We start from the raw sequence: 21,029 nt of genomic DNA, 5'->3' as shown, positions 1-21,029 counted from the left end.
CTATCAGTCCTGTTCCCTTCCCCCTGCCAAATTAGTTTAAATCAAATCCGACAGCATTATGAAACCTAACTGCCAGTATATTGGCCCCCGTTGCATTCAGGTATAAACCATCCCTCCTGTAGAGGCCTTGTCTTCCCCAGAAGAGATCCTAATGGTCAATGAACCTGAATCCCTGCACTCTGCACCATTCCTTCAGCCACACATTTAACCTCCTGATTTAATTATTTTTGCCCCCACCCACGCTCAGCACAGGTAGCAGCCCCGAGATTATAATCCTGGAGGTCCTGCTTCTTAACCTCCTTCCGAGCTCACGGTAGTCCCTCTTCAGGATCTCCTCCTTCATCTTATCCACGTCATTTGTACCCACGTGTATCAGGACTTCTGGCCATTCACCTTCCCCCCCCAGGATACTCTGAACCCTATCCGAGACGTCTCGCACCCTGGCTCCTGGGAGGCAACACACCATACGGGAACACTTGTCAGGTTCGCAGAATATTTTGTCTGTTCCCCTGACGATGGAGTCCCCAATGACCACCTTGTTCCCCTTCCTTCCTTTCCGCACCACCGGTTCCCTTGGTGCAACCTCTGGCAGGTTATCTTCCCCAACTACATCCACTACCTTTTAGAGAGCTTTACACCCAGGAGAATTGGTGTATCCATATCAGACTGTGATGCAACCAGTCAACACATTTTCCACCACATATCTGTAGAAATTTGCCAGAGACTCTTGTGTCATACCAAACCTCGGTGCACTCCTGAGGAAGTAAAAGCACTGATGAGCTTTCTTCATGATCCCATTAGTGTATTGGGTCCAGCAAAGATTCTCCAAGATACTGACTCTCAAGAACTTAAATTTGCTCATCTTTTCTATCTCTGATTCCCCAACGATTACTGGATTGTATAACTGTATAAATGTCCCATTAATATCGGTTTTCTGGACTACTTCACAGGGCAGTTATGAACCAACCACATTGAGGTATCTTGTCATGCTATACAGTCACTTCCATAATATTTGGTAAAAAGACACTTTTTTTCCTTTATTTGTCTCTGTGCTCTACAGTTTTACATTTGTAATCAAACATTTCACATATGATTAAAGTGAATATTTCAGATTTTATTCAAGGTTATTTATGTACAATTTGGTTTGACCATGTATAAATTACAGCACTTTTTATACATAGTCCCCTAATTTCAGAGCACCATAATATTTAGTACATGGAAATGTATGTATATCAAAGTAGTCATGTTTAGTACCTTGTTGCATATCCCTTGCATGCCATAACTGCTTGAGGTCTGTGATCCATAGACATCACCAGATACCGAGTATCTTCTCTGGTGATGCTCTGTCAGGCCTCAACTGCAGCCATCTTCAGCTCTTGCTTGTTTTGAGGGCTTCTCCCCTTTAGTTTTTTCTTCAACAGATGGAAGGCATGCTTAACTGGATTTAGATCAGGTGACTGACTTGGCCATTCAAAAAGTTTCCAGTTTTAGCTTTGAAAAACTCCTTTTTTTCTTTGGCAGTATGTTTGGGATCATTGTCTTGCTGTAGGATTAAACACCGTCCAATGAGATTGGAGGCATTTGCTCGAATTTGAGCAGATGTTTCCATACCCCTCAGAATTCATTTTGCAACTGCTATCAGCAGTTACATCATTAACGAAGATAAGTGCACCAGTACCTGTGGCAGCCAGTCATGCCCAGGCCATAGCACCCCCACCATCATGTTTCATTGATGAGGTGGATCTTGGGCAGTTACTTTATGCTTTCACACTTTGCTCTTGCCATCACTCTGATACAGGATCATCTTGGTCTCATTTGTCCCTAAGGCTTTTTTCCAGGATTCTGCAGGCTCTTTTAAATATTTCTTGGCAGACTACAATCTGGCCATCCTGTCTCTGTGGCTAACTAGTGATTTGCATCTAGCAGACTCATCTTCTGCAGACAGTAGTCATATCCACACCTGCCTCCTGAAGAGTGTTTCTGATCTTTAGGACAGGTGTTTGGGGATTTTTCTTCATTATGATGAGAATTCTTCTGTCATCTGCAGTGGAGGTCTTCCTTGGCATACCAGTCCCTTTGCAATTATGGAGCTCACCAGTATACTTTTGCTTCTTAATGATGTTCCAAATGGTTAATTTTGGTTATCCTAAAGTTTTATTCTTGTTTTTCAGCCTCATAATAGCTTCTTTGACTTTTATTGGCTCAACTCTGGTCCGCATGTTGAAAAATGGGAACTATAGACTCCAAAGATGATCAAAAGCTTAAAAAAAGCCTCCCTCACTCATAACTGCACCAATGAAGCAATTAAACATACCTGAGTATCACAAACACATGTGAAGCCAAATGTCCCAAACATAATGGTACCCTGAAATGGGGGAATTATGTATTAAAATTATTATAATTTCTATGTGGTCAAACCAAATGTTTACCAATAACCTTGAATATAAATTGGAATGTCCACTTTAATTACATGTGAATTGGTTTTTTTTAAATTTATTTAAGATTTTATAACATGAATAACATATAGGATTACATTAAAAAAAATTAAGAATAAAATAATAAAATTGCAATACAATATCAGTAATCTAAGTAAACTATACCCCATGTGAAAACCAACAAGGTCGGGTCAGATACAGCAATGAGCTCTCTGAACCCTTCTCCATTAACAATGGCGTGAAGCAAGGCTGTGTTCTCGCACCAACCCTCTTTTCAATCTTCTTCAGCATGATGCTGAACCAAGCCATGAAAGACCCCAACAATGAAGACGCTGTTTACATCCGGTACCGCACGGATGGCAGTCTCTTCAATCTGAGGCGCCTGCAAGCTCACACCAAGACACAAGAGAAACTTGTCCGTGAACTACTCTTTGCAGATGATGCCGCTTTAGTTGCCCATTCAGAGCCAGCTCTTCAGCGCTTGACGTCCTGCTTTGCGGAAACTGCCAAAATGTTTGGCCTGGAAGTCAGCCTGAAGAAAACTGAGGTCCTCCATCAGCCAGCTCCCCACCATGACTACCAGCCCCCCCACATCTCCATCGGGCACACAAAACTCAAAACGGTCAACCAGTTTACCTATCTCGGCTGCACCATTTCATCAGATGCAAGGATCGACAATGAGATAGACAACAGACTCGCCAAGGCAAATAGCGCCTTTGGAAGACTACACAAAAGAGTCTGGAAAAACAACCAACTGAAAAACCTCACAAAGATAAGCGTATACAGAGCCGTTGTCATACCCACACTCCTGTTCGGCTCCGAATCATGGGTCCTCTACCGGCACCACCTACGGCTCCTAGAACGCTTCCACCAGCGTTGTCTCCGCTCCATCCTCAACATCCATTGGAGCGCTCACACCCCTAACGTCGAGGTACTCGAGATGGCAGAGGTCGACAGCATCGAGTCCACGCTGCTGAAGATCCAGCTGCGCTGGATGGGTCACGTCTCCAGAATGGAGGACCATCGCCTTCCCAAGATCGTATTATATGGCGAGCTCTCCACTGGCCACCGTGACAGAGGTGCACCAAAGAAAAGGTACAAGGACTGCCTAAAGAAATCTCTTGGTGCCTGCCACATTGACCACCGCCAGTGGGCTGATAACGCCTCAAACCGTGCATCTTGGCGCCTCACAGTTTGGCGGGCAGCAGCCTCCTTTGAAGAAGACCGCAGAGCCCACCTCACTGACAAAAGGCAAAGGAGGAAAAACCCAACACCCAACCCCAACCAACCAATTTTCCCTTGCAACCGCTGCAATCGTGTCTGCCTGTCCCGCATCGGACTGGTCAGCCACAAACGAGCCTGCAGCTGACGTGGACTTTTTACCCCCTCCATAAATCTTCGTCCGCGAAGCCAAGCCAAAGAAGAAGACCCCATGTGAATTGTTTGATTACAAATTTAAAACTATGGAGCACTGGGGTTTATAAAGAACAAAAGTATCTTTGAACCAAACATTATTGAGGGCACTGTATATGACAGGCTGGGTAAGACAGGAAATTCTAATTTCTGTTGGACATTAGTGAACCACTGATTTTTTTGTCAGTCCAGCAACTTCCTGATCACTATTACCAAAGCCAGCTCTTCATTCCAAATTTACTTAGTTACTTGAATTTATTTTCTTCTGTTGTAATGGGTCTCAAAATCAATTGTCCAGACTCCTGACATCACTACAATGAATTAAACACTATACTCAGAAAGTGCAAAACTTTATGTATTGTGGCTTATTCCAGGTTATGAATTACTATAAATTTTTAAATGTTATTTTTCATTTTTCTCTCACCATCATTGTTCTTTCTCTAACTTCATTTTTCTTCCTCTGACCAATTAGTCTCATCCAAGAAGCATGAGAGGTGGCTTAGAGGATTATGAGATTATGAGAGACATTAATAGACTGCACCTTTTTCCCAGGCCAACAATAGCAATTACCAGAGGACATCTGTTGGGAGGAAAGTTCAGGGAAGACGTCAAGGGTGAGAATTTTAAAATTTTACTCAGAGTATTAGGTACCTGGAATGCATTGCTGAGGAGCTGGCAGCGCTGGTACAATAGGAACATTTAAAGGACTCTGGGACAGACACATCAATGCAAGAACAATACAGTTTATGGCGTAAGGTCAGGAAGGTTTTACAGTGGCACAGCATCATAGGCCAAAGGGGCTGAACTGTGCTGTAATATTCTATGTTCAAATGTCCTCCTTAATCCCCCCATTCTTTTTTCTCAAGTTCACAATCTCACTTTCATTTTTAATGTTTCCTTGGTTAAATCATTAACAGATCATATTTTCCAACAGGTTTGATGCCAAAACAGTTATAAAAGCCAAGAATTGATGAACATTTCCATCTTTGCAATCTGTAGCCTGACTCCATCCCTAGTCTCGCACAATCACCAGCATGAAAGGTATGATTGTTAAATTTGCTGATGACACAAATATTACTAGGAAAGTGAACGTAGATAGGATAGGAGACAACAAATGGATATAGCTATGTTGAGGTTAGTCAGATCAGCCATTGAGTACCAGATGGAATACAGTCAAGCAACCCAGTAATCAACTATTATTCCAAAACTGATCATTTCTGTTTGAGTATGAATCTGCCTGGCCTTGCAGTTTTAAGATAATCTCAGCTAACATGACAGAATTTGCACAAAAACATTGGCAGAACCTGCAAAAATATTTGAACCATAATCTTGTTAAAAAAATGGATCTGTGATTAACTATATATAGGTAAAGCACTATCGATGTGGTGCTATATCTTCTTAATGATGTATATATTCCTTGATATATGGGAATCAAGGTGGTCGGAGTATTATGACGTATCTGCCTATTTCAACAAATGGACACTATATTCTGTTTGCAACTCTCTTGATAAAAAACATATCTAATGTTCAGACATTTCACATTTACAACAGGCTTACTACTCCTGACCAAGCAGTAATAATGAGTTTTGATGGAATGATGTTCTGTACTAATTCCTTAAACAATGGTTGCACTTAAGCCATGGTTAACTATACTTTAATAAATTCACCTGTAGATCTAAGATTTTTTGCTTTAGCATCAGTCAATGATTATTATAGTTGGCATAGCCGTTAGCGCTATGTCTTCACAGCGCCAGCAATTGGGACTGGGGTTCTAATTCTGCGCTGCCTGCAAGGAATTTGTATGTTTTCCCCCCGTATATGCGTGGGTTTCCCCTGGGGGCTCCGGTTTCCTCCATCGTTCGAAAGGGATTAGGGATGCATGTTAATTGGGTGTAAATTGGGTGGCAAGGACTCATGGGCTGAAATGGTCTGTTACTGAGCTGTATGTCTAAATTTAAAAAAAATGCTGCTCTATTCAGTTACATTAGCTCATTTGACAGATGGAAAAAGTGACTCTTTTGCTCAGGGTCTGGGACAACCTATGGCCTGGCAGCATTGGCCAATTTCTCTTCTTCAGAAATACATTAAGAATCTTCGCATGCTCTTTGAGCTTTATCATAGACAACTTTCAGCAATCAGTAGAGAACGTGGAAGCAGGTTTTGTTTTCCTTCATTATCTTTTATATGCAGAGAATGAAGCAGGTTTACAGCACCAGTGTTTATTTACTGAATAGATTTATCTTCATATTGCTACTGTATGTGACATATTTTCCACAATGCAGAATACTAGTGAAGGTGTAACATCTCCATATTTGCAGGGGAAGCACTAAAGGACAAACAACAAGGGATAAACATCTTGCACCCATAAATATTGTGCTTCATACTGTCTGCAGTTGCAGAAACCTCTTAAAGAATGTGCCAATACTGTCTTTATATGCGTGTCATTGCCAATATATGCAGAGGTAGGACTAATGTGTATACCTAGGTCAGAATGGGATTCCTTTCATTCAATTTATGTAATCCAATGGTAATAGCTTCAAGGGTTCTGATCCTCCCAGTTTAAATCACCATTAACTGGTAGCATGATAGAAGCTGTTGCTTTGGAAACAATGGATTAGTACCACTGATCTATTAACATAGACTACAATTGTATGAACTTAATTAACAAAATTAAAATCTGTGGAATTCTCCAGTCACGAAGGCTATGTTCATTTTTAAAGTTAATTCTAGATATAAAGAAATCAAGTGGTGGGACGGAGGGGGGGGGGGGGGGCGGTTGGGAGTGATATTGAAGTACAGGATTCTATTGAATGGCAGAGGAGGTGTGAGGGGCCATAAGCTCTTATATTCAATGTTTTTAATGATGAAAAATACTCCAGATGGCCACAATGTTGAGGGAAAGAACTACTGCCAAGAAATTTATTCTGAATTAGAAGTACTAAATTTATTATTTGAAAGAGCCTGTTTATATAACTCCATTTCAGAAATCTGGTTCAACTGAAATCAGGGGAATGATATTTAAAGAGCGACCATCAGAGGGGTAAAAGTTAGAGATGAACTCCTGTGTGTCTGTTTGCTTGATAACCAAGGCCTGTTGCTTTTTATGCCTGGGCACCAAGATTTGCTCCGTACGCTGCCACCCCCATCCACTAAACATAAATGGACTTAAAGTACAAAAGAAATTGACCTGTACAATGTTTACCCACATGAATTAAAGCAGCAAGAACCAGTATTTATATTGTAATAAACATGCCAAATCCTGTTCTGGCTCCTTTTGACAATATTTATAATGTAATTTGATTTACCAGTTCTATGCAGTTATTCTATAATATTTGTGTCTATGCAGTTATGTTTAGTGAGGCTCTTTTACAGGTCTGTATCTTAATTACCTCCTGTTCTCATGGGTTTAGTATATGTGGGTGAACTTATGACCCTGAGTGTTGCCCCATTTAGCCCTGGGAAGTTGACTACATTTTGATTACAATTAAATTAGACTTGTCCCAATTGAGTGTGGCACTCTTTCTCACAGTGATGGTGCTCATTGGAAGGCAGAGAAAGCAAAGAAAATCAGCTGGAATAAAGAATTTCTAGCTTCATAAAGAGAAAGGAAAGTAAAACAACACTGGTCATTTTACTTGTGCTCGTCACGACTAGTTTACATTGTGACTTTTGTTTCATTGGCAAGTAAGTTTAAAATCCAGGATAAACCCATTAAAGAGAAACAATGTTTACTTACCCTTCCTTTTTTCACTCTTGTTTCCTTTATTCCTCTTGTTTTGTTCCTATTGGTTTCGTCTCCTCATTCAGTGAATATTTCATGTGCTCTCCAAAATACTGCAATGCCAATTGCACATTAATCATTTGTAAATTAGAGAAGATAAACATGAAGATTGCCAAGTATGTATCCATTGGAGACAATGGAGACTATTTTAATTTCTGGGTTTGCATTTTGACTGGAAGGGGACTGATATCCTTACGAGAACATTTGCTAATGGGTTTAAACTAGATTTGCAGGAGGATGGAAACCAGACTGCAAGAGCAGATAGAGGAGTGGAGGAGGGAAACAATGATGTGAAAATTGCATGCACCATTAGAAGTCAATGTGTTGAATGTGATGGAAATGTTCTCAGGTGCATCTATTTCAGTGCATGGAGTATTGTAGGAAAGGAGGATGATCTTAGACTGGATTGGCATCTGGAATAATGACATTGAGGTCATTAGTGAAACTTGGTTGCAGGAGGGGCAAGGACTGGCAGCTCAATGTTTCGGGCTTCTGTTGCTTTAGACCTGAGAGATCAGAGGGGAGGTGGAATGAAAGGGGGAGGAGCAGCATTGCTCGCTAAGGAAAATATCACTGCTGTGCTCAGGCAGAAAAGACCAGAGGTCTCGTCTACTGAGGCTATATGGGTGGAGCTGAGGAATGGGAAAGGTATGACTGCCCAAAAGTCAGAGAGAATTGAAGATGCAAATCTGTAGAGAGATAGAAGATGGCTGCAAGAAACATAAGGTTATGTTAGTAGGAGATTTTAACTTTCCACATATTGACTGGGACTGTGAAAGAGATGGATGGCTTGGATTTCGTCAAATGTGTTCAGGAAAATGTTCTAAACCAATATATCGAGATACCAACTAGAGAGAGTACAATACTGGATCTCCTATTAGGGAATGAGACAGAACAGGTGTCAGAAGTATGTGTAGGGGAACATTTTGGGCCCAGTGATCATAATGCCATAAATTAATTATGGAGTAGGAGAGCTCTGGGCCTTGAAGTGAGATTCTAAATTGGAGAAAGGCCAATTTTGAGGAAATGAGAAAGGATCTAGAATATGTGGATTGGGAACATTGGAATCCTTGTTTTCAAGCAAGGCTGTGCGAAGTAAGTGGAGGACCTTCAGAAGTGAAATTTTGAGAGTACAGAGCTTGTATGTTCCCTGCCAGGATCAAAAGCAAGGTTAGAAGGCACAGAAAACATTGGTTTTCAAGGGATATTGGGCTTTTGGATTGGAAGAATAGAGAGGTGCATTAACAGGTAAAGGCAACATGGAGCAAATGAGGTGCTTGAGGAGTATAAAAAATGCAAGAAAAACCTCAAGAAAGAAATCAGGAAGGCTTAAACAAGACGAGATTGCTTTGGCAGATGATAAACAGATGATAAACCAGATGATAAACAGGTATATTAAGAGCAAAAGGATAGTAAGAGACAAAATTGGTCCCCTTGAAGATCAGAGTGGTTGTATGGAGTCAAAAGAGAGGGGAGAGGTCTTACATGTTTTTTTTTGTCAGTATTCACTCAGGAAAAGAGCACAGAGGAGTTGGAAGCAAGGGAAACAAGCAGTGAGGTCATGAACTCTATAGCTTAAAGCAAATAAAGGTGGATAAGATATTCCCTTGGACCTTGAGGGAGGCGAGTGTAGAAATTGTAGCGGCTCTGGCAGAAATATTTAAAATGTCCTTCACCATGGGTGTGGTGTTAGAGGATTGGAGGGTAGCACACTTTGTTCCGTTGTTTAAAAAAGACTCCAAAAGTATCCCTAGAAATTATAGGCCGGTGAGTCTGATATCAATAATAGGTAAAATAGTGGAAGGTGTTCTAAAAATTGAAATAAACAACTATTTGGATAGCCATGGACTGATTAAGGATAGTCAACATGGCTTTGTTCATGGTAGGTTGAGCTTAGCCAATCTTATAGAGTTTTTCAAGGAGGTTATCAGGAAAGATTTGACAATGGATGGACTGGAGAAACCAGAGAGTTGTGGATGATTGCTTCTCAGACTGGAGGCCTGTGAATAGTGGTGTGCCTCAGGGATTGGCACTGGTACCATCATTATTTGTCATCTATATCAATGATATGGTTGACAATGCAGTAAATTGGACCAGCAAGTTGGCAGATGATATCACGATTGAAGGTGCTGTGAACAGCGAAGAAGGTTTTCAACTGCAGAGGGACTTGAGAAATGGCAGTGGAATTTAATGCAGACAAGTGTAAGGTGTTGCATTTGGGAAGGACATACATGGTAAATGGTAGAGCACTGAGGAGTGTGGTGGAACAGAGGGATATGGGAATACAGATACATAATTCCTTGAAAGTGGAGTCACAGGTGGATATGGTTGTAAAGACAGCTTTTGGCATATTGGCCTTCATAAATCAAAGTGTTGAGTATAGGAGTTGGAATGTTATGGTAAAGTTGTATAAGACATTGGTGAGGCAAAATTTGGAGTATTGTGTGCAGTTTTGGTCACCTAATTACAGGAAATATATCAATAAGGTAGAAAGACTGCAGAGAAGATTTACTAGGATGTTGTCAGGAGCTGAGTTACAGGTGTGACAGAGTATATAGATATGTTTTTGGGATATAAATTGGGAAAGGTTTATTAGTATAGGTCACATACAAACACTTTAAAATAGATCTTATTTTAAATACTGGAGCTCTGCTAATGCGAGACATATCGGCTCCACAGCCTTTGCAAGTGCTTTAGAGAGTGCCCAAGAGACTTCACTAATGGATTGTTATTTACAAAAAAGCAACTGAGCTTGTCGGAGCTGCCTTCTGTTTGGAGGGGAACTTGCTGTTCTAGGAGGATCATGTGGTTTTGCAAGCACAAAGAGTCAAACGAGCTTTCTGTGTGTGTGTGTGTGAGTGTGTGTGTGTGTGTGTGTGTGTGTGTGTGTGTGTCTGTGTCTGTTGTGTGTGTGAGAGAGTGAGAGAGAGAGACACACACACAGATAATTTCTACAGTGTTACAGTCTGCATCAACAGCTGGGACTGGAACAGGACAAGCTGGCAAGCTTGTGGAAAACCCAATTTGGAAGATGGGTTGTGAGTTCTTGTTCAGCCTTGTCAAAGCCCTTGTGGTTTATGCTAGAGGAGAGGACTGGCTGTCTAATGTTTCCTTGGAATAAGAGAAACAAGAAGGAACTCTGTGGTGACCTGAAAGAAAGAGGTTATCATCTGGAAAAACCAGAAGGGTACAAGTTTCTTCGGCAAGACAGTGACATGGCTGGGTGTCCATCGTACGACAAATCTCTCTCTGAAAACTGGCAAGAACCTTCCTTAGCAGTAACCATTTACATTTCAAGCACCAAAACCTGGTGAATTTTATAAATGTTAAATTCTGTGCACAGTATAAGAATTGCCTGCAACCAGTGAACTTAGAGGAATGAGATGTGAGATTGGACTGTGAACCAAAGAACTTTTCTAAACTTACACACACATTACATACATATGCGCTTAGAATTAGAAGGGGGTTAAGTTAGGTTACGTAAGTTAATTGTGATAAGTTAAAGTTTGATCCTGTTTTCATGTTTAAAGATAATTAAAAGCAACTTTTGTTTAAGTTTGTCTTGGTGAATATCTATTGATGCTGGGTTATGGGGTCCTCTGGGCTCATAATACAGGGAAAGGTTACACCGGTTTATTCCTTGGAGCGTAGATTTGATCGAGGTATTTAAAATTATGAAGGGGTTAGAAAGAATAAATGTAAACAGGCTTTTTCCACTGAGGGGAGGTGAGATACAAACCAGGGGACATGGGTTAACAATGAGAGAGGAAAAATTTAGGGAGAACATGAGTGGGAACTTGTTCACACAGAGAGTGGCGGGGGTGTTGAATGAGCTTCCAGCTGAAGTGAAAGTGACTTCAATTTTAATATTTAAGAGGAATTTGGACAGGTACATAGATGGGAGATGTATGGAGGGCTATGGACTAGATGCAGGTCAGTGGGACGAGGCAAAAAAAAAATTCAGTCCAAGCTAGAAGGGCCGAAGATGCATGTTTCTGTGCTGTAATGTTGTATGGTTCTATGGTTTTAGGTTGTGAAATTGGATCCCCATCTCTCTGATTTTTGTACATGCATTTACACTGCAACTGTGATTTAGTTCTGAGTTTGCATAAACATTTATGATTAGAAATTCATATGCTCCATTTTTGGAGCATTATAAACCCATGACTTGGTACTCCTGTGCCAATTTTTCTCCATAAAAAATATTCATGTTCTTAAATTGTGTGAATATGCTGGTGAATTTTTGTCACAGAAGTTTACCATATGTGGGAAGCAGGCTAGAGTAATATGGTATGATATTTACATTTCAATCAACTGCCAGTATCAGCAGTTTTAAAAGGACACACTGCAGGCCTGCCCAACAGTAGCATACAAGCTAGCACCGAGGACAGAGAACAGCAGAGAGGGAGGTAGTGTGTATCACAGTTCACATTATGACCTGAAAATATTCCTCAACGAAATCCACGTAAAGAGGGATATGCTGGACACAGAGGCGGCAAGGTAACATCTGTAAATGGTAGGAGATGGACACCTTGCATGTTATGGACGACTGCTAGAAAAAAAACCCACCATCTCAAAAGATGTCACTTCCACAAACTCCCGCACGACAACATCATACTCATTAACCCCAAAGCCATTATTTCTGTCAGACACCACAGCAGAGTGACCTCATCCAACACTCAGAAAAGGCATATGAGTCTTTTCAATCAGCCTCATCCTCCTCCCTCCTCTAGCTGCTGCAGTAATGTGATTTTTGCAAGTGGTCATCAAAGAATAATTTTATTGCACAGTTGTAAATGGTTAAATGCAGTTGAATTAAGATTCTTTATTTGCACAGTTGTAAATATGTAGTGAAATGCAGTTGAATTAAAAAGTTTTTATTTTTGTTCACATCTCCTTTTCACTACCATTCTATGACAAGTTCACTAGATACATTTACTAAAAAGCTGTCATTTTTCTAATTTTTTACAGAAGGGACATAATCGCCTGGAGACTGTGTGCTTGTGCACCCTAATAAGCAACCCACTCAGGCTCCTCAAGGAGATCAGGTAGATCATTGTTCTACTCAGGCAAGAGGTGTTCCTTGTTGATCTCATATATAGTGTGTATAACACAATATGCAACAACTACATCTGATACAAATGTGGGACAAATATCAAGTTGCTTGGCCAGGCACCTCAAGCGACCTTTGAGATATCCAAATGTATTTTCCACCACAATCCTTACCAAATTCAAATGGAAGTTGTAGCTACGCTGCCATTGATCAAGTGCGTCGTGGTTAGTGAACCCCTTCATCAACCACTTCCTCAGTGGTTAAGCTTGGTCTCCAATTAGATGCATGGGAATCTCCACTCTGTTAATTTTGGATTTCTGTAGGCAGAACAATGTAGATGTACAAGTGGCTTATACACCCTCTGAAAATGACACATAAATCACTGTACAGAGGAGTACATTAACTTACTTCATGTGAGAAGAGGTACCTGCCTTGTTCCTCAGCCTTTCTGTAGATGGGAAAGTTGACTAAAACGCGAGCATCATGCGTGCACCCAGGCCAACATTTATGAAGCTGGAATAAGAAGTCTGTGTTTGGATAGACATATGAAATACATTAATTAATAAACTGCAATAATTGTAACTCAGAGCATGATCCTTACCAGTAGTTGTGATCTACAACCATCTATAAAACGATGGAGTGCCAGCCTTTTCTATTGTTGTAGGCTACTGGGTCCTCATGGGGGGCTCTGATGGCAATATGGGTACCATCAATGGCACCAGCACACATTGGATATCTCTATTCTGTGTCTTCTGGAGTCATGCACAACCCGGCAGGTCAACAAAACATTTAAATAGGGCCCTCTTTAATGCTCCTGTAACTTGGCACACCACATGCAGACAGTGGCCACACCAACACCAAAACTACAATTTATAGATCGATATTCACATGGAATAACATCACACCATGTATCAATTTGGGAATACTATGAGGTTGCCTAGACAGACTAGTTTTGAAATTTTATTTATGGATGGTAAGAAAAAAAGATTTATATCAGAATTGTATGCATTATTACAGAATATTACAGAAGGGGGACAGTTTGATGGCAATGGCGTTGATCTCTGCCGAATCCATGTTCTTGAGACCAGAGAGGCATCTGGACTCAACGGGGTCATGAATGTAGTGCTGGACACAGCCAAGAAAGACTCAGCCACCACATTGAAAGTCGTTAATGACTGTCTTTATTTAAATTCAGTGTGTACCCTTTTAAGGGCAGCATGAGCTCAGTCACCTCATGCATTGTGACATCATAACAAGGTCTGCTTGTTAAGGAGGACATTACTGCCATGAGGTGGCAGGATGGTTTGGAGGGATCGTCCAGTGAAGCTGTTTGGGTGGAATTGAGGGGCGGAGGAGGCATGAGGGCACTACTAGGAGTGTATTATAGACCACCAAATGGGCCAAGAAAATTGGAAGAACAAATTTGTAAGGAGATAGCATATATGTGTAATAAACATAAGGTAGTGATCATGGGAGATTTTAACTTCCCTCACATTGATTGGGATACCCATACAGTAAGAGGGCTGGATGGGCTAGAGTTTGTCAAATGTGTACAAGATAGTTTTCTTAATCAATACGTAGAGGAACCGACTTGGGATGGTGTAATACTGGATCTCCTGTTAGGGAACGAGATAGGTCAGATGTCTGAGGTTAATGTTGGAGAACAAATTGGGTCTAGTGATCACAACTCTATTAGTTTTAGGGTAGTTTTAGGGAAGAGCAAAGAAGGGCCTAAAGTTGCGTTCTGGATTGGAGAAAAGCACATTTCGAAGGAATAAGAATGGATTTGGGGAGTATTGAGTGGGACATGGTTTTTTTCAGGAAAGGATGTAAATGGAGAATATCCAAAGAAGAAATTTTGAGAGTACAGAGTAGATGTGTCCCAGTGAGGATCAAAGGAAAGGCTGGAAGTCATAGGGAGACTTGGTTTTCGAGGAATATTAGAAATTTGGTTAGGAGAAAGAGGGAGGTGTACAAGAGGTATAAACGGCAGGGTGCTGAGAAATTGAAAGAGGACTACAAGGAGTGTAGAAAAAATTAGAAAGGCCAAAAAGAGGCACGAAGAGGCTTTGGCAGGCAGAGTAAGAATAAATCCAAAGGGTTTCTATAGGTACATTAAAAGTAAAAGATTAGTGAGGGATAGAATTGGACCCCTTGTAGATAGGGAGCGTAGGCTATGTGAAAAGTCAGAGGAGATGGGGGAAATTTTAAATGATTTCTTTTCCTCGGTATTCACTAGAGAAAAAAATATTGTACCAGTTGAAGTAAAGAAAAATAGTGGGGAGGTCATGAATCACATAAGGACAACCGAGGAGGTAGTGATGGCAGTGTTAAAAAAGATAAAAGTGGACAAATCTCCGGGTCCAGACAAAGTATTCCCAAGGACACTCAGGGAGACTAGTGTACAGATAGTGGGGCCATTAACAGAGATACTTAGGATGTCACTGGTCACGGGGGTAGTGCCAGAGGATTGGAGGGTGGCTCATGTTGTTCCGCTGTTTAAGAAAGAGTCCAAATGTAAGCCTGGAAATTATAGGCCTGTGAGTCTGAAGTTTGTGGTGGGTAAGTTGATGGAAAGTGTTCTGAGAGATGTCATTTACAAATATTTAGAAGAACAGGTAGTAGTCAGCATGGTTTTGTCAGAGGTAGATCATGCTTAACAAACCTTATAGAGTTTTTCGAGGGGGTTACAAAAAAGATTGATGAAGGGAAGGCTGTGGATGTTGTCTACTTAGAGTTTAGTAAAGCTTTTGACAAAGTTCCCCACAGGAGGTTAGGAAAAAAGGTGGAGGCATTAGGTATAAATAAGGAGGTAGTGAAATGGATTCAGCAATGTTTGGGTGGGAGATGTCAGAGAGTACTGGTAGAAAATTGTTTGTCAAATTGGAGGCCGGTGACTAGTGGAGTTCCTCAGGGATCGGTCCTGGGTCCACTATTGCTTGTTATATATATTAACGATCTGGAAGAAGGGGTGGTGAATTGGATAAGTAAGTTTGCCGATGATACAAAGATTGGTGGTATTGTGGACAGTGAGGAAGATTACCGTAGCTTAAAAAGAGATACAGGAAAGCAAGAGGTGTGGGCTGAGAAATGGTTGATGGAATTTAATACAGATAAGTGTGAAGTGTTGCATTTTGGAAAGGCAAATCTATATAGGTCATATACATTGAAAGGTAGACAATTGAGGAGTGCAGAGCCACAAAGGGATTTAGGAGTTATGATAAATAGTACCCTCAAAGTTGATACTCAGGTAGATAGAGTGGTGAAGAAGGCATTTGGAATGTTGGCCTTCATAAATCGGAGTATTGAATTCAAGAGTTGGGATGTTATGACGAAATTGTACAAAGCATTGGTGAGGCCAAATTTGGAATACTGTGTGCAGTTTTGGTCACCAAATTATTGGAAGGATATAAACAAAATAGAGAGAAGGTTCACGAGAATGTTGACAGGATGTCAGGGTTTGAGTTATAGAGAAAGGTTGAGCAGCCTGGGGCTTTTTTCCTCTGGAGCATAGAAGATTGAGAGGGGATTTGATGGAAGTGTTCAAGATTTTAAGAGGGACAGAGAGAGTCAACGTGGATAATCTTTTTCAATTAAGAGTGGGGGATATTCAAACCAGAGGCCATGGTTTGAGATTCAAGGGGGAAAATTATAAGGGGAACATGAGGGGAAATTTCTTCATGCAACGGTGGTTTGGATGTGGAATAAGCTTCCAGCAGAGGTGGTTGAAGCAGGGTCGTTATTTACATTTAAGGAAAGACTGGATAATTACATGGAGGGGAGAGGATTGGAGGGGTATGGACCAGGTGCTGGTCAGTGGGATTAGGAGGGTGGGGATTTGTTCCGGCATGGACTAGTAGGGCCAAACTGGCCTGTTCGGTGCTGTATATGGTTATATGGTTATATAATCGCTGTCACAGGTGCGCGCTGGGCAGGAGACGAGGTAGGGAGAAACCCTGACAGTGCAATCTTCCCTTGGCTGCCCCACCACATGGCGTTACATGCGGGACAGTTTGTACATTAAGGTGTGAGTGCGCCACCATACAACCCCCCCAAAACTGGCTACACATCCCGCCGCTTGGGCGGGCAGCCCCGGTGTTTTGGCATGACCATCTGCACCGGCCGTGATAGGTCTAAGTGCGCTGGCTTCAAACGGTCCACAGTGAAAAGTTCGTCTTTACCCCCTATGTCCAAAGTGAAAATCCTGCCAGACCGTTGGAGGACGTTGTATGCACCTTTGTACGGGCATTGGAAAGGTGCCATATGTGGGCTGCGCTGAACAAATACGAATTTCACCGTCCAGCTTTTTGGGATGATGTGTCGGCCGGACGCCATGATGTGAGGGAGGTGGGGGGGGTCTAGCGAGGATTGTTTCTTACAGAGATCTGCCAAAAGGTTCGCACGCTCGGATGTGACGTTGGGCTCCGGGCCAAAGAACTCACCAGACAACGAGAGTGGTGTGCCGTAGACCAGTTCCGCAGAAGATGCCTGTAGGTCCTCCTTGGGTGCTGTTCCGATGCCGAGGAGGACCCAGGGCAGTTCATCTACCCAGCCTGGACTGGTGAGGCGAGCCATGAGGGCGGATTTCATATGACGATGAAACATCTCCACCAAACCATTTGCTTGCGGTAGGCTGTGGTGTGGTGAAGTTTAACCTCCAGGAGGATCGTCAGCTGAGCCCAGAGCACAGAGGAGAACTGGGTGCACCTGTCACTGGTGATGTGCGCTGGGACTCTGAACCTAACAATCCAATGACCGACTAGGTTCCTGGTGCACATCTCTGCGGAAGCCTCTTTGATGTGAACAGCCTCCGGCCATCTCATGGTCTCTGGACACTGGCAGGGGGCCTACGACATCAACGTGGATGTGCTGAAATCTCTGCACTGCCAGGTCGAATTGGTGGATTGGGGTCTGCATATGCCAGTGGACCTTGAAGGCCTGGCACCTGGTGCAGTTCCTTGCCATCTCGGCCACCTCCTTTTTGAGCCCAAGCCACACAAACCGCTCTGCCACCATTCACACCGAAGTCTTCACTGAGGGGTGGGCTAGGTCACGGACTAAGCTGAAAACCCTTGACCTCCACTGTGGTGTGACTACTGGGCGCGTCGAGCCAGTGGAGACGTTGCAGAGCAGCATGTCTGGGCTGTTAGGCAACTGAATGTCCTGGAGCTCAAGGCCAGAGGTGGTGGTCTGGAGATCCTGCATCTCTGTGTGGTGAAATGTCTCAATCCACGATATTTATCTCTGTTATTATAGTTTACATCTCCTTTATTGTTTTTTTTCTTTTTCTTTTAGAAGGGGTAGTCAGGGTGGAGTTCAGGGGTGGTTTTAGGTAAGGGGTATATAGAGGGAGAGGATTTTTTTTGAGTAGGGAGTTAGAGGGGTTTCTGCTATATACCATGTGTACATTAATATTTTATATTTTGCATTGTTTATTAACTTTATGTATCATGATTTTAAATTTTAAATAGAGTATTCAAAAAAAAGAAGCAGTGTGCTCAGGGTGAATGAAGAAAGGGCACTACACTAAAGTATCTAAGTCTAGATCCACTCTCCCGATCAGCGTCGCTTGCGGACAGTGGGGGCAACCATCTTGGTCAATGTCACTTCTGCCATCACTTCTGTGACAGTACCTTTTGGTGCAGGGCATAGACACCAGCAGAACCACGTGCTATAACCTCCAGGGAAATGGCCAGGTGCAGCGGGAGAACGCTACACTATGGAATACAGTCCTTCTAGCATTAAAGTCCAGGGGTCTACCCATCGTCCCGTGGCAGAAAGTCCTCCCCAATGCCCTCCACATAATCAGATCCCTCCTGTGTACTGCCATCAATGCCATGCCTCACAAAAGACTGTTTTACTTCCCCAGGATATCAGAGTTGGGGACAATGCTATCATATTAGCTGATGTCCCCAGGTCCAGTCCTGCTCAGGAGGCATGTACGGGGCCACAAGACCAACCCACTGGTCAAGAAAATCCACCTCCTCCACACCAACTCCCAGTACACTTATGCGGAGTACCCGATGGATGAAAGGACACAGTTTCTCTCCAGGACCTGGCCTGCACAGGAGACCCCGAGGCCACCACTGACCCAGTATCACCTCCCATGCCCACTGATCCTCCCCATACCAAGGCACACCACCCCAACCCAGGCACCAGCTGCTATGACCACCAAGGCTGATCCCCACCTCCCCATCCTGACCCCCACATCGCTCAACCCACTTTCGCCCTGGGTACACCTACTGCTGACATACTCTTACCCGACTGGGAACCAGCAGCTGCATCATAGCCAGTACCTCGATGGTCCACATAGAACAGAAGACCACCAGACTGGCTGAACTTGCAATGGACACTGGACTTTTTATCCCCGGAACTTTTTTTTAATAAGAAGGAGTGAATGTGGTGATACACCACTGTATACCGTTACTGGCACTGTGTATGTGTTTGGTTCATATGTATGGCTGGCCCGCCTTCCCTTGGTGACACCATCTCCTGGAATCCCCTAATAAAGACAGTTAAGCCAAATCCCTCCCTCAGTATGAGTCCTGGGATTGGTCCAAGACTTATGGTATTAAAAGCCTGTAGTTCTGCAACTCGAGCCTTTTAGTATTATTGATTGTGTATCAATCTCTCAATCTTGAGTTCCATATTCAGGGGATTCTTCAACGTGTCCATAGTAATTTTTATACAAACTCCAGCATAGACAACCCCTCCGCACCTCAGGAACATCATATATCCAGTATTCTTCTGTTGTGACCTTCCTTCTTGATCGAGTAGCTTATTTTCTTGTTGGTTTAATACAGGTATTATCTTACTTAGCATCCATTCCACATTTTGAATTTGATCTTCCATCTTTTCAATTTGTGTTGGCCACCTCTATATTTCGATTAGCATTGGTGAGCTCTGACTTGGCATCATTTAGTTGCTGTTTTATGTCTTTTTGAAATTCCCTTATCTCTTACAGAATTTATTAGATTTGTTGCTTTGCCTAAACAAGGCCTAATGTCAGCTTCATTATCACATGCCCATGTAGGAGAGTTGTTCATTGCACCTCCCTCATCCACAGGCTCAGTAGTCATGCTTTTTTAATCTCCATTTCTTTTCCCCATTCTTTCCCCCTTTATCAATTCATATATTTTTGATAAATCTTGTATTTCACCAATTAACAAGGCAAAATAATTGTTTTTCCAGAGGAGCTGTTATTTTAGGCTGCCATTCTGAATGATGGCATCACCGGAATCTCCTGCTTCCATTTCTTACTTTCTTAAAAACTCACCCTCACATCCCAACACACCACACAGAGTAATCCCATGCATCCAAAGCAAGACACACTCCCTCTCCCTCATCCACATCCAAAGCAAGACACACTCCCTCTCCCTCATCCACATCCAAACCAAGACACACTCCCTCTCCTTCATCCACATCCAAACCAAGACACACTCCCTCTCTTTCATCCACATCCAAACCAAAACACACTCCCTCTCCTTCATCCCCATCCAAACCAAGACACACTCCCTTTCCTTCATCCACATCCAAACCAAGACACACTCCCTCTCCTTCATCCACATCCAAACCAAGACACACTCCCTCTCCTTCATCCACATCCAAGCAAATCCATACTCATTTTTTTATTTTTTTTATTTTTCACACCATAAACCACATTAATCATGATACATACTTTTTCCTTTTCAAATATATACAGTGCCATTTTCTCCCCCCCCTCCCTCCTCCCATCCCACCCTCCCTACCTCCCCCCTCCCGTCCATTTAAAGTACAAAATCTAGGATACATTAAACCAGTCAATCAATGTTGTCATTCAATAAAAATAAACAAGAAATTCCACTGAGTCAATTCTTTTCATTTCCTTCTCCTTTCGTTAATTTAGGTAGTGAATGTACCCGGTAGGTTTTCGCTATTGTGTTTCATGTAAGGCTCCCATATTTGTTCAAATATTTCAATATTATTTCTTAAACTATATGTTATTTTTTCTAATGGAATACATTTATTCATTTCTATATACCATTGTTGTATTTTCAAATTATCTTCCGATTTCCAGGTTGACATAATACATTTTTTTGCTATGGCTAGAGCTATCTTAACAAATCTTTTTTGTGCATCCTCCAAATCAATTCCAAATTCTTTGTTTTTTATGTTACTTAGGAGAAAGATCTCTGGATTCTTTGGTATATTGTTTTCTGTAATTTTATTTAATATTTGGTTTAGATCTTCCCAAAATTTTTCTACTTTCTCACATGTCCAGATTGCATGAATTGTTGTTCCCATTTCTTTTTTACATCGAAAACATCTATCAGATACTGTTGGGTCCCATTTATTTAACTTTTGAGGT

At 42.0% G+C, this 21,029-nt stretch overlaps 1 protein-coding gene and 1 long non-coding RNA gene across 7 annotated transcripts in view; one reads left to right on the top strand and one right to left on the bottom strand.

The window, feature by feature from the left end:
• The window catches only part of col19a1 (collagen type XIX alpha 1 chain), a 346,509-nt gene extending 338,839 nt beyond the window's left edge, over nt 1-7,670 (bottom strand). For all 6 annotated transcript variants that reach the window (XR_011340316.1, XM_069886134.1, XM_069886135.1 and 3 more), the window contains exon 1: nt 7,585-7,670. The gene's annotated coding sequence lies outside the window, so the exon portion shown is untranslated. The remainder of the gene's footprint in view (nt 1-7,584) is intronic.
• A 6,323-nt stretch (nt 7,671-13,993) lies between these two features.
• LOC138736503 (uncharacterized) lies at nt 13,994-19,280 on the top strand. The gene is made up of 2 exons (XR_011340318.1): nt 13,994-14,107; nt 18,154-19,280. It is a non-coding gene; the product is annotated as an uncharacterized lncRNA (long non-coding RNA).
• Nucleotides 19,281-21,029: the final 1,749 nt, after the last annotated feature.

Source organism: Narcine bancroftii, chromosome 6, assembly GCF_036971445.1.
Source record: "Narcine bancroftii isolate sNarBan1 chromosome 6, sNarBan1.hap1, whole genome shotgun sequence".
Lineage (NCBI taxonomy): Eukaryota > Metazoa > Chordata > Chondrichthyes > Torpediniformes > Narcinidae > Narcine > Narcine bancroftii.
Note: the sequence above shows the minus strand (reverse complement) of the source record. Positions and strands in the feature narration are given on the sequence as shown.